The sequence below is a fragment of the Pelophylax lessonae genome (assembly GCF_965119305.1).
Source record: "Pelophylax lessonae genome assembly, chromosome: 7".
Classification (NCBI taxonomy): domain Eukaryota; kingdom Metazoa; phylum Chordata; class Amphibia; order Anura; family Ranidae; genus Pelophylax; species Pelophylax lessonae.
Window position 1 is genome coordinate 252615648 of NC_138774.1, and position 12777 is coordinate 252628424.

A 12777-nucleotide genomic window follows, 5' to 3' on the forward strand; every position below is an offset into this window, starting at 1 on the left:
TAGCAGCGTTAAAGTTTTGTAGGGGCTGACTTTTAAATTACATCCTGCTGGCACAACACAGACAGTTGTTTTCATAGGCCTTAAGATGATTAATAATGTCTAAGGACCCTTACTTAACAAAAATCGGGACAGTACTCTTTTTAAAAACTTTTTAAATTCTTGAGGTGTATGGTGTCTTTTTAGGGGTGCTAGTCTTTTGCAATGACCTGATATGACTCATACCTATTTATGCATGGCTGCCCAATTTCTGCCCTCCTATATTTAGAAGTGTGGCTGGGGTAGGACATGGAATCTTTGCCTGACTCCCCCTCTTTGTCTGGGTCATAACCAACAGACTGGGAGTCATATCTGGGTCTATGAATAATTCATTTTTAATGCAGGACTAATAAGCATTACCCTTTTGCATGGACACCATGACCTTATGAAACTCTCTTATTTATTTACTAATGAGTTCCTGTCATAACTTGAACAGTTACATTTTTATTATTATTTTTTTTAATTTTCCACTGCTGGTTACTCGGCAACTTTTGCTAGAAAACATTTTTCCTTGCTCAAAACTTCCTAATTATTGCATTAATCATTTACATTTCTCTTTCACATGATTACTTTCATTACAGCTTCCTTGATAAAACTTCTGCCACAATTCTACTTCATTTTGCAGTTTCACGCTACATTCTCTTAACTGATGTGTCCCCATAGAGGTTACTTTTACCTGCTCAAGGAGGTTCCTTATCTTATTCTCTCATTTATTTGGAGTGGAGATTGGAACTTTACTAAACTCCTTTTTGCTGAGCCTTCTGGTGCAGTTCCTCATAAAAATACAGAAAGATTAGCCATGACTCAAAATGTATGTGATCATGCTTCCTGATGTCTTTGGTGTTAGTTAAGCTTATTGGTGAGTTCATACATACAGGTTATCCTCTACCCAAGTCAGATGCCTGTTATTGGCCCGACTTCTGAGGATTTTGATATATGACTCTAACCAGTATTTACATATTCCATCATTTCAGACTCGGAGAGGTGTTTCCACACATTTATGATCTGTGCCAAATCTACTGGGGTTGTGGCATTACCACTAGGGATTCACACCTTGCCAGAGTTGGCAGCATGAACATTACCTGCTGTAGACATTTTTAAGGCATTTCTATCACATTCACAATTAATAAAAAAAATTCAAAAATTTTTTTTTTTTTTAAAGTTATTGATTATGTCACCTGATCAATATTTATGATTGGCATATGTAAGAAATCAATAATTATCTCAGTGGTGCCTCCATTATATGTAAGAATATTTAATAATAAATATCTCGCGCTCATACTTAATTATGTCAGAATATTTATACTGCTCTGAACATAGCAGTTTATTTATGGTGAATAAGCAAAGATCTGTGAAAAAGGAGAGTCTTCACCTATTGCCATAAATCAATGTCGTGAATTCTTTTTAATTGATTAATTTCTTTTTAAAAGCATATACCAATCTTAGTGAGTACAGTCTACAGTATGGAATATATATAAAAATATTTATTCTCAAGACATGCAAACACGATATATGATCAAACAAGAAGTGACACAAAAATATAACTCTACATAAACTACTAACTTCATACAATCAATGCAATGTGATGTTTAGCTCAATAATGAAAGTGAAACTGAAACAAAGTGAAAGCAAAACAAAAGCAAAATGAAAGCAAGATTACCAATTCTTCCCAGGTATAGCATAAGCCATAAATAAATGTTCTATATAAACAGACTACAATGGTCTGCGCAATGCATAGCCGAAAGTCACTCACTGCAGATGAGTGAGAATAAGCCATGCAAAACAGAAGACTTAAAATTGCAAATAATGCATTTAATCTGATATTAATAAAAATGTATAAAAAGCAAAAATCATCTCTTTAGAGAAAAATCTACCATGGCTTATACGGCTGGGATTGTAATCTTATTACCCTTAAATATGCAATATAAAACATATAAGGAAGGAATAAACAATTGTTAAATAAAATCAAATAACATAGCGAGGCATATTTACCACACTTAAGATGGCCGCTAGCTTCAAATGGTGTTACCAGAGTAACACTAGCGTGTGTGATGTAAGTGTATTGTATGTTGGGCAGTGTAATGTCTGTCCTCTCTCATCTGGGTTGGTCTTTTATACAGTAAGAACAAAGAGCTATAAAAATTACCATAAGTAAAACCCAGAGGGATGAAACATGATTTCCATTGGTTAGGATATTCTATACCTAAACTGGTGAGGTCAGAGACACACCTCTTTTGATAATTAACCCAATACTTGGTATAATAAAATTAAAAGATGATTTCTCTATATGTAAGAGTAATCATAAAACTTTGTCCAGACTCCCAGTACATACATAAATGTCCATCTGTATCTCCATCATTCACCTTGCAATTATGGGATCTGGTAAACCATTTTTATAATAATTATTTTTAATACAATATAATATTTCTAAATGGGAAATATCTAAAATTATCTCAAAACTGCATTTGGTATTTCGTCTACAGAAGGCAGTATTGCACTGTTCATTAGATCTTGTGTGTTAACATAATTAGAAAAACTTACCATTATATCCTTATCTGATGACCTCTGACCTGTCGGCTAGTGAGAAGCCATTACTTATTTGACCATGCCAAAGACTGTCAGGCATAGCGTCTAGAATTGGAAGATCTATGACACCTCTGAACACTTAGACACAAACTTCTCTGAAATGAGGTAATTAGTGACGAGATACATATGTCCTTACACTTATTAGAAAAAGAATTCTAAGTAAGATTATTACTATGAGAATATAAACCCAAAATGTGATATAACATTCCTAAATATATATGTATATGCCTTACATAATATAATAACATAATTATGGCTAATATCTTCACACACATATAATAATGTATCTATAAAAACATATATAGATCTCATTTGAAAATGTCTGATGAAAAACACTGAGCCATTGTCTATTGTTAAATACTTATAGACAGACTGACACTACCATTCCCTTAACATCTGTTATCTGATAGAGATGTCAATGTATCAGCTTATTTATGACAAAAGAAAATAGAAATGTCTGCTGAAATGATAAGACCCTATTGTTGAAATTCTATGCTCTCTTGAAAGCTTGTAAGAGACATTTTATTTAACAAGTATATATGAACTTTGTTTGACCTTAAAAACAAGATGGAAGCCATGCCATTCAGAATCTCTTATGCATAATACGAAATATACATGGCTTTTAAAATCATTTTTCTTTTTACCTATTATTATTTTAATCAACCCCCAATAACCCTGACAGCTCTAAAAGACAAAAATACAGTCAATTTGACTAAATTCTTTTTCAGATCTTTGCTGACCAACTGCAGTTATTTTGACTAAAAAAGGCTTTTTAGACACTTGGAAACCAAAATAGAGTCATTTTGACCAAAATAATTTTCAGGCCGTTGGAGACCAAATGCAATTATCTTGTCTAAAACCGGCTTTTTAAGACTATAAAAGACAAAAATACAGTCAATTTGACTAAAAATCTTTTTCAGACCTTTGGTGACCAAATGCAGTTATTTTGACTAAAACAGGCTTTGTAGACACTTGGAGACCAAAATAGAGTCATTTTGACCCAAAATAATTTTTAGACCATTGGAGACAAAATGCAGTAATCTTGTCTAAAACCGGATTTTTAAGACTCTAAAAGACAAAAATACAGTCATTTTGACAAAAAGTATTTTTTCAATCACCACTGCCACCCTCGACCCCTTTGAACTTGGCCATGGTAAGATGGCACCTCAGGAGAAACAAAAAGAAAGCCAACGAATAAAGGAAAAGCCAAAAGCCTAAAGCCTAAAGCACCTGGTATTCCCAGGTGGTCTCCCATCCAGGTACTAAACAAGCCTGACCCTGCTTAGCTTCTGAGATCAGATGAGATTGGGCATGTTCAGGGTGATGTGGCTGTAGGCCATCACCATTGCCACCCTCGACCCCTTTGAATTTGGCCATGGCAAGATGGCACCTCAGGAGAAACAAAAAGAAAGCCAACGAATAAAGGAAAAGCCAAAAGCCTACAGCACCTCGTATTCCCAGTCGGTCTCCCATCCAGGAACTAACCATGCCTGACCCTGCTTTGCTTCCGAGATCAGGCACGTTCAGGGTGTTGTGGCTGTAGGCAGTAACCACTGCCACCCTCGACCCCTTTGAACTTGGCCATGGCAAGATGGCACCTCATCTCGTCTGATCTCAGAACCTAAGCAGGGTCGCGCCTGGTTAGAACCTGGATGGGAAACTGCCTGGAAAAACCAGGTGCTGTAGGCTTTTGGCTTTTCCTTTATTCCTTGGCTTTCTTTTTGTTTCTCCTGAGGTGCCATCTTGCCATGGCAAAGTTCAATAGGATCGAGGGTGGCAGTGGTGATCGCCTACGGCCACATCTCCCTGAACGCGCCCTATCTTGTCTCATCTCGGAAGCTAAGCAGGGTCGGGCCTGGTTAGTACCTGACTGGGAGACCGCCTGGGAATACCAGGTGCTGAAGGCTTTTGGCTTTTCCTTTATTCGTTGGCTTTCTTTTGTTTCTCCTGAGGTGCCATCTTGCCATGTCCAAGTTCAAAGGGGTCGGGGGTGGAAGTGGTGATCGCCTACGGAAACATCACCCTAAACATGCCCAATCTCATCTGATCTCGGAACCTAACCTGGCCTGGTTAGTACCTGGATGGGAGACCGCCTGTGTAGCAGAGCAGTAGTTTAATCTACATTGGCTCTGCTGGTAGATAGGAAAACAGGTAATAATCCAACTAGGCAGGTACAGCATGCAACAATCCAAGTAGCCTTATACAATCCTTCCCTCCCAAGAACTAGACGACACATATGCTGGGAGTCAACTCAGAATGCCTTGTTTATTGAAAACACAAGAGATCTACACTTCACCAAAACCCCCTCCCTCTTCGAGTCATTCCACACAAACACACATCCCATAATATGCTTACAAGGCAGACAGGAACAATAGGACACCAGGTGCTGTAGGCTTTTGGCTTTCTTTTTGTTTCTCCTGAGGTGCCATCTTGCCATGGCCAAGTTCAAAAGGGGTCGAGGGTGGCAGTGGAGATCGCCTACGGCCACATCACCCTGAACACGCCTGATCTTGTCTCATCTCAGAAGCTAAGCAGGGTCGTTACTGGTTAGTACCTGGATGGGAGACCGCCTGGGAATATCAGGTGCTGTAGGGTTTTGGCTTTTTCTTTATTCGTTGGCTTTCTTTTTGTTTCTTCTAAGGAGCTATTTTGCCATGGCCAAGTTCAAAGGGGTCGAGGGTGGCAGTGATGATTGCCTACAGCCACATCACCCTGAACGTGCACGATCTCGTCTGATCTCGGATGCTAAGCAGGTTCGGGTCTGGTTAGTACCTGGATGGGAGACCGCTTGGGAATACCAGGTGCTGTAGGCTTTTGGCTTTTCCTTTATTCATTGGCTTTCTTTATTCTTCTTGAAGAGCCATCTTACCAAGGCCAAGTTCAAAGGGGTCGAGGGTGGCAGTGGTGATCGTCTACAGCCACATCACCTTGAATGCGCTCAATCTCGTCTGATCTTGAAAGCAAAGCATTGGTCGGGCCTGGTTAGTACCTGGATGGGAGACTGCCTGGGAATATCAGGAGCTGTAGGCTGTTTTCTTTTCCTTTATTCATTGGCTTTCTTTTTGTTTCTCCTGAGGTGCCATCTTGCCATGGCCAAGTTCAAAGGGGTCGAGGGTGGCAGTGGTGATTGCCAACGGCCACATCACCCTGAAAGCACACAACCTCATCTGATCTCAGACGCTAAGAAGGGTCGGGCCTGGTTAGTACCTAGATGGGAGACCGCTGGGAATACCAGGTGATGTAGGCTTTTGGCTTTTCCTTTATTTGTTGACTTTGTTTTTGTTTCTCCTGAGGTGCCATCTTGCCATGGCCAAGTTCAAAGGGGTCGAGGGTGGCAGTGGTGATTGCCTACAGCAACATCACCCGGAACACGCCCGATCTCGTCTGATCTCAGAAGCTAAGCAGAGTCGGGCCTGTTTGGTAGCTGGATGGGTGACTGCCTGGGAATAACAGGAGATGTAGGCTTTTGGCTTTTCCTTTATTCGTTTGCTTTCTTTTGCTTTTCCTGAGGTGCCATCTTGCCATGGCCAAGTTCAAAGGGGTCGAGGGTGGCAGGTGTGATCGCCTAAGGCCACATCACCTTGAACGTTCCCTATCTCGTCGGATCTTGGAAGCTAGGCAGGGTTGGGCCTGGTTAGTACCTGGATGGGAGACCTCTTGTGTAGCGGAGGAGTAGTTTAATCTACATTGGCTCTGCTGGTAGACAGGAGAACAGCAACTAATCCAACTAGGCAGGTACAGCATGCAACAATACAGGTAGCATTATACAATCCTTCTCTCCCAAGAACTAGACGACACATAGGCTGGGAGTCAACTTAGAATGCCTTGTTTATTGAAAACACAAGAGATCTACACTCTGCCAAAACCCCCTCACTCTTCGAGTCATTCCACACAAACACACATTCCATAATATGCTTACAAGGCAGATAGGAACTATAGGACAATGGAATGAAGGTATTCACCATAACAAACCCCACCCCACTAGCAGGGGTCTATGAAACACTGCTGCCATATTCTAGCAATCTGCAAAATATCTTTATATATTTCCTCAGGGACACTGTTCAGTAATATTATGGTCATTCTTTCAACACAAGCCACACTCTCAGTGTCCATTCCGCTACAGCCTGGGAATACCAGGTGCTGTAGGCTTTTGGCTTTTCCTTTATTCGTTGGCTTTCTTTTTGTTTCTCCTGAGGAGCCGTTTAGGCCCCAAAAATTAGCTCACATGGGTTTAACTGACAGCAAAGAACGTAGTATTGCATGGTGTTACCAAAAATATATGAGAGTTAATTTATCTCAGACAATATTTGGGTTAATAATGAGAGTTCTATGACTGAATGGAAACTTTAACACAACAATTATTTATTTGTTTAAGGTTTGCAAAGCCTACGTAATTTACAACAATCCAACTATTGTACATACTACAAAATGTAAAATATTCCTGGTTTAATTGAACAAATACTATGCATAGAGTATAGACTCCTACAGGGGAGGGCTGGGAGCCTTTGGCCTGGGGGGCAAGTCCAGTCAAGTGGCCCATTGAACCCCCAAATCAGCTCACCATCCATGCCCACCTGGTTTTAAAATGGATATTGATGTTATATAGCAAGACAAAAATGATACAATATGGTAACATAATTTAATTTTAATAGTAACAAAGGTGGTTTAACAAAAATAAAATCTACAGTTTTAACAAATGAAAGTAATGTATGTACACAATACACTAAGTGTCCATTCACACTGATCCGACTTGGACCGCGACTTGTCATTCTGACAAGTCGCGGTCCGTCACGCTCCCATTGTGTAGTACAGGAGCCGTTCTAATAGGAGTGACACAATTCACTCCGACTTAGAAAAAGGTTCCTGTACTACTTCGGGGCGACCTGGAGGCGACTTGCATAGACATTCATTTTATGAAGTCCATGCAAGTCGTGCCGAAGTCGCGCTGCACGCGACTTAACAGGTCGCCCCCTAAGTCGGAGCGACATAGTGTGAACCGAGCCTTAAAGAATATGTGATACATTTAGGAATAATCGATAAACCTTCACACTTAACTTTTTCAGAAAATACAAAATCCTTTTGGTGGCATTTGATTACCTCTGCATTTTTTATTTTTTGCGTTATAAACAAAAAAAGACCGACAATTTTGAAAACAAAAATTAACATTTTTTACTTTCTGCTATAAAATATTCCCAATAAAAAAATTTAAAAAATAAAAAAAAATTGATCAATTTTGCCCAATATGTATTCTACTACATATTTTTGGTAAAAAAAATCCTGATAATTCTATATTGATTGGTTTGCGCAAAATGTATCACGTCTACAAACTTTGGGATACATTTATTTATATATTTTTTTTAATTGTTTTTACTAGTAATGGCGACGATCAGTGATTTTTAGCGGGACTGCGACATTGCGGCAGACAAATCTGATACTATGTGGCACTTTTTAGGGGCCAGTGACACCAATACAGTGATCAGTGCTAAAACAAATGCACTGTTACTGTATAAATGGCACTGGCAGGGAAGGGGTTAACACCAGGGGTGATCAAGGGGCTAAGTGTGCTCCTAGGGAATGCTTTCTAACTGTATGGGGAGTGGATGTACTAGAAGAAAAGAGAGAGCTATGTTTCAGCTTAGCTGAAACACAAGATCTCCATCTTCTTCTGTGACAGAACAGCCATCTGCCTTGTTTACAAAGGCAGACTACCATTCTGTTATTCTCCTGCATGATCGCGGGTGGCCGGTGGACCTCTGATTGGACCTGCTGATTGGCTCCCGCAGTGTCTAATCATAAGGGGAGCGGCGCCCCAGCGGCACCCGTGTGCCCCCAAGAACCCGTGCACAAAATCACCTACCAGTACGTGATTTTGCGCAGCTGGGCCCCCCTGCTACAGTATATATGCGGTGGGTGGTCTGAAAGTGGTTAAGTTGGGAGAGTGGGACCTGTAGTCCTTCACTAGTTGGGAGATCAGGCGTGTGTCACACATGCTGTGCTCTGAGGGGCTCATGCTGGGACCTGTAGTCCTTCACTTTTGGGGGGGTTACATCCCCAAAAGCAAAGGACTACAAGTCCTAGCTTGAACCCTGGCTGAGATCTAATCATGTGATCTCCTCCTCTGCTGCTGGGACCTTTAGTGACCCAATAACTTTAACTGGACTGTATACAGTCTGTATATTGATGTCTAGTTGCTCCTGGCACTATATACCTGTCTCATACCTGTAACAGGTATGAGACATCAATATACAGCTAGACATCAATATACAGGTATGGGACAGGTATATAGTGCCAAGGGGTAGCAGGGAAATATTGCAATGCTCCACATGACATATTTGTTGTCACTCACTGTTCTGCTCCCGACCACCTCACCTCAGGCATCAGGTTGACTCTGGAGAGCCGTGCTAGTACAAGGTCATCCAATGCCCAGGGCAAAAATGGGAAACTGCACCCCCCGTCTATCACCCCCCACCAGCACCTGCTCCCTGTTGGATGGAGAAGGGGGTGGGGCTGATATGGTACCATGCGCCAAAATGTTTGTATTGTTTGTGACATGCAACTAAATAGTACCAATATTTAAGGCACACTACTGCAAACCAAAATGTTTAAAATTGGTGCATCAGTATGGGACTAATATTGACAAATTGTCCCTGGGTTGGTGGGTCACTAAAAGGAAAAAAAAAATGTCTGCATTAGCGGTGTCACTGAAATTAAAAAATGTACCCCAGTCGGTGGTGTGACTGGAATGAAAAAATGTCAGTGGTGAACACCACCACAAAGCTCTACCCCCGTATCCCCCAGTATAAAGCTGTTCACTCAACCCCTCAAACCCCCCTCCCCATACTATAAAGCTCTTTCTTAAAACCCCCACATACATAGCCCTTCCACCCTCTCCACCCCCAGATACTTACCCAGTCCTCTGTATAGGAGGCACACTGTCACTTGCAAAGACAGAAACCGGCAGAGGAAATCTGATTATTTTTTTAGAATAAATTACTGCAGTGAGAACAGTGGCAGTGCTGGAGGTGGTGGTATTGTGTACCACCCCGCTGCAGACAAAAAAAACAAAACCCTGTAGATAGGAGTGATACTACAGTCAACTCTTATAAAATGTTATGTATACAGAGATTCTGTATATAGATCACCTCACTAATATAAGGGATCTGTGAGGTATCAGTGTGGGAACTAAGTGTATGTTCCCACAGAAACAAAATCCTGAATTCATGTATAAACAGGTTGCTTTTGGTGGGCAGTGCTGCCACTGAATGCAAATAATGTAGTTTAATGTGGCCAACCTGTAACCGCCCTGCATGTGACTGTTACATGGTAGTACGTAAGTATCGGGTTAAACGACTCTGAAAAGCAATTGAAGCATGGTTCACTTTTCAGAGGAGTAACTTCCACACATGTGAATGAGCACTTTAAAGAAAAATATCCCATTTGGTCTTTATTAGTGAAAAATGCCATGATATCTAGGTGAGGACTGGAATGTTTAGGAGAGGACCTTCTCTCTTTTCATTGAAAGTCTTCATAATGGACTACTTCAGTCCATCAGTCAAGTCCACATAAGAAGGCCAATCAAAAGATCACCAAACAGACAAAGGAACCTAAGTAAAAGCCAAATTATTAAATGGTAGGTGCTTATTATGTACAAAAGCATGGAGCACCAGCCCTGGTTTTAGGAGGTGATCCTTCTCCTCCAGCTTGCATTAACAGAAGCCAACCAAACAAATGCAGGGAAGTAAAGGGTTAATCTCCTCATCTGATAACAGAACCTTTACTGCACACTCAGGCTCAGCCTTATTTATTGCCAGGGGACAGACTGACAGTATAACTCAGAAACTGGAGATAAGTTAAAGCAGTGCAGGGACAGCTCAAGATAGCAGAGCTCCTCCGTCTTCCTGTAACATCGGAGATCAAGATATCTGTGTCAGCCTGGCAGTAAGGAAGGCTGAGCCTAATGTGCAGTGAGCTCCATTTTCATGTGAGGCAATTTATTGCTTTACTTCCCTGCATTTGTTTGTGGCTAGCCTAGTGTAGAAGAGCTGCTCCAGCTCCAAGTGCGCCCCTGCATCAACACAGAGCCCCCCCCCCCCCCGCCCACAACAGGTGACCCTTCTGGCCATACCTTGTACCGGCCATGCTGGACTGGAGAAGTGCTTTTGATGTTTGTTGCTGTTTCAGTCCTGGATTCCTGCAGGCAAACATTTCGCCAGTTCCTCTTCTCTTCTGCAGTGGCCTGCACAGTGGGAGATGGAGGGAGGAAGTGGGTGGAGCCAGTAATAGGCACGGAGGAGGACTAAGAAGATCCTTCTCTGCTCTGCATGCTGGGTCCCTTCTCAGCCTCTTTTCCTCCTCGGGACCATGACATCACTGGTTGCTAGACGCCAAACTAAATGTAAAATCCAAAACTCAATATCTCATACATGTATATATTTACATAAATATTTACAATCTCTACAATGGAGATTTATACATAATCTCCTCATCATCACAGCATGGGAGATTACGCCTAAACCCCATATAGCAACAGATGCCCGCTTGGGGCCTGCAGAAAGCAAAGGCCCCACATAACATAATGGTTTAGGTGTAATCTCCTTTTGAGCGTTTGTCACTCTATCTGAAATAAAACTAGTTGAAAAAAAAAACTATATAAACTCTCCGTCTCTACAGACCCACATTCCTGGATCTCAGTGTCAGTAGTTCATTACTTGTTCTGGATGTAATACCTCCATAATGATGGAAGGAAAAAAAAAATAAAAAAAAATACTAAGAGTCCAAACCACACAAAAAAATGAGGATAAGAGTTCTCAATAGTCCAATAATAATAGTATGAAAGTCCATAATGCAAATCTGGTCCTGTTGCTCTTGCTTCTGGGATGGCCTTCCATGGAGATTCCAAATGGAGAAAGCGTATTCCGTATAAGGCTATGGACCAGCTTTCCTGGCTTTCTGTGATTATACTTTATTATTGTGGACAGAGGTAGGGAGAGAAACACGTGTACTTTTCAGACATATGCATTCAAATGACTGCTTATCTTGTAGTTATGAGTAGTAAGGACCTTTGTTTAGCCTTGCTATAGATTTACTGTGACCTAATAGTGAGACCCTTTTTCATTGAAATGTTTATCAATTTGAATGGTTACCCCGTTCAGCCAGGTGCTTCTAGATTTTCATCACCCCCTTTATTCATCCATTGTCGTATACCTGCAGATAACTCTGCCCTGCATTCTGCTAGTTACCACTGTGTGGTGTGTGACCCTTCAAGTCTCCAGGGGGGTTCTGTTGCTACCCGCAACTCACCACTGACTCAGTTTACTGAAACTGTGTTCAGTTATCCAAACCCTGATGGGCTCTTCGCTGGTGCCACACAATCATACCCGTAGTTTCGTCCTTTGCTAGCTACAGTAGGAGTCATGCCTTTTGGCAGGCTGTGAGACAGAGGTCATTCCTTTAGCAGGCTCCGAACAGAGTAGGCAGTGTCAACCAAGCAGACAAAATTACGTAATGTCAGAATGCAGATAAGTGTGATGTCACCAGTTACTCTTGGCTTCGGGAATCATTAAACTAAATTACATTACTTTTAAGTACAATTGTACTATACCAGGTCAGCTATCTGCCAATCACTATGAGTCTCACAAGTCCCAGTATATCTATATGATATGCAAGCGATGCTCTTTGAACTTAATCATGGCACCCAAAAAATATTGACAAATGATTTTTAATTTGGAGAGAAAGAGAAAAAAAAACTGACTACATGTGATGACTGCAACATATTTGAGCTGTAGAGCGGACTTTGTGTACCACGTACAAAAAAAAACATTTGTTGAGTGACTGTTGCCCAAAACCTGGTGATATTGTTCCTATTGCCATAGTTGGTGATAGCTAAATGACAAGAGGGAGCTTCAATAAATGTATACAACACAATTATTCCATGGTGGAAGGGATACAAAACTGTTATGAACTGGCCCATAAACACAATGCTCTATGGAAGCTTTAATATGCTATACCAATATTTCACTGCTCTCACTATAATGTTCCCCATACTCTCCTCTTTTTTTTTTTATAGCAAAAACCAAAAATATGGAATCACCCTACAAATTAAGGTGATAAAGAAAAGAAAGAGAAATAGTTACCAAAAAAAATTAGAATAAAAAA